A 2,267-nucleotide genomic window follows, 5' to 3' on the forward strand; every position below is an offset into this window, starting at 1 on the left:
TTCAATGGAGGTAATATTTAGATTGCTGATTTTATGAATGCATAAAAATTGAATTTGCAGAAAATATGAAGGATGCATGTGACGTACAAAAATATGCAGTGAATCAAAATAATAATTTACATTACTGTTTCTAGAGTAAAAAAAAACTTCAGTTTATATCGCAATTTTTGAACTAACGTTACAAATGTTTCGTTTTGGATAAAAATCTGCAGATAAAAATGTTAAACGAAAATCTTTGCCCATGAAACCGTTTTGCTGTATAAAACAAATCCGGAAACGATTAAAATCGATGACGCTAGAATATCGATCCAACATCGTACACGTAATTTCTTATTCAATTGGGTAACAACGTAATTGCATAATGTTCGATCATTATATTCTTCGACTTCCTTGCCGGCGATCGTTCCCGGTATAAAATACCTGCCGAGCGATCTGTGCTTCATTAATAACTTTAATTTCCCCATCCGGAGACTATTAGCTTGTTTTTTACTTCATGTCTTCCGCGTTGCTATTAAATGCATTTTTATGAACTTGGTGTTTTTCTAAACGCTTCAAGAAGTAGAACTACAGTTTTCTTATACCTTCTTAATATTCCATTTACTGTTGTTGAAGTTATGTGTACATAATGTATTTATATTTATTGAGACAAAACAGTGAATTATAATAATAACAAGGAAATAAATGAAATGTGGTTCTTTGTAATGAAGGTTTTAATACAAAAGCGCGTGTCAATCGAAATGGCATCACGAGTTCATTTTTAATACTTAATTCGATTTGATAAATTATATGAACCTTTGGCTATGAAAATTCTATCAAACAACTAAAAATGCATAATCTAATAAAAATCGATTCGATCTATCGTAAAATCCATTTAAACACACAGTTTCTTCACATTCTTCGAATATTTAATCCGTTTTGATCAATTGTGTGTACGTGTCACTTTTAACTATTAAATTTTGATCGAACACCGAAAACTGCATGATTTATCAATAACGAGGGATCGTAAGATCCATCTAGATATAGATAGAAGGGAGTTTTTGCTTTGGTACCTGCCAATATCGGCGTGTACGGGCGCACGCCAAGTGAAAATTGATGGCTCCGAATCGGACAGGAAGATTTTTCCACGGTTCGCCGGTTATCGAGCCGAAGTGATAAGCAATGAAGAGCCGCCGTCGGCCCCCTGTTCATCGGACCGTGTAATTTTCATCCAACCATGCGTTACCACCCCCGCCCTGTTTCTCACAATCCTGTTGTTCATTATTACCAATGCTTGCAACCAGTAATCAAATTTCCGATCAAGTTACATACTTCTAACTTTTATCTCACATCAGTTCGATAGATTTCTTTTAAAAATATTTTATTCATCACGATTGTTTTTATATCTTTTATTATACATAAGATTATTATACTTCACTATTATACGGAAAATACAGGAGATTATATTATACATAAGAATGACATTGCAATCATTATTATTTTGTATTCATTTTAATGCGAAAATTCTAATCAATTCTTTAAGCTGTATTATCAACAATAAGAGAAGTTATATAGTTTATCAATTTAAGAAGCAAATTAAACGCAGCATACGCAACGTCCAGTTTCATTCCAAAACGCAAATAAATCTACAGATGTCTTCAGATGGGCAATAATTAATGTAACAAGCAGATAGTTATCCTTAAAAAAAGAAATCGTGATTCTTTTGTCAGAGGCTTTATAGCACGCGCAGGTTATTTATCAGGTTACGTAATATATCGATGGCCCGATACCATTAATTGTCGGGGAGACTTGGGGACGCCACTCGCAATTTATCGGATTGTTCCGATTAACCCGAGACGCCTGTTTACATAAACCAATTTACTAGGTCGCTACATATGAAACATCGTTTTCTTCAAAAGTACCAGATGCTCCTATTTTGATTCGAATAATTTATCAATTAGGTTTACATATCCCTGAATAATTTTCTTGTTATGAATGCAAAATATTGTATTAAACATATGATTAAAAATTCGTTGTTGAGAAGTAGAAGCACAGTTCATAACATGATTATTTCATGTCGATATAATCATAAAGTATTAAGTTCGTGCATGTGAAATAATGATATGTATAATACGTTTTATCTCATAAATATAGATGAATACTCTGGATGGTTAAATAATTTGCTGTAGTTGATGCGAGAATTTATGAATATTAGGATTTATTATAACACATATGCAACACATATAGACTAATGGAATTATTTAATCATACGAGAATGTGGAACAACAAAA

This window comes from Ceratina calcarata, unplaced genomic scaffold (genome assembly GCF_001652005.2).
Source record: "Ceratina calcarata isolate Rehan_Ccalc_2016 unplaced genomic scaffold, ASM165200v1 scaffold371.2, whole genome shotgun sequence".
NCBI classification, from domain to species: Eukaryota; Metazoa; Arthropoda; class Insecta; order Hymenoptera; family Apidae; genus Ceratina; species Ceratina calcarata.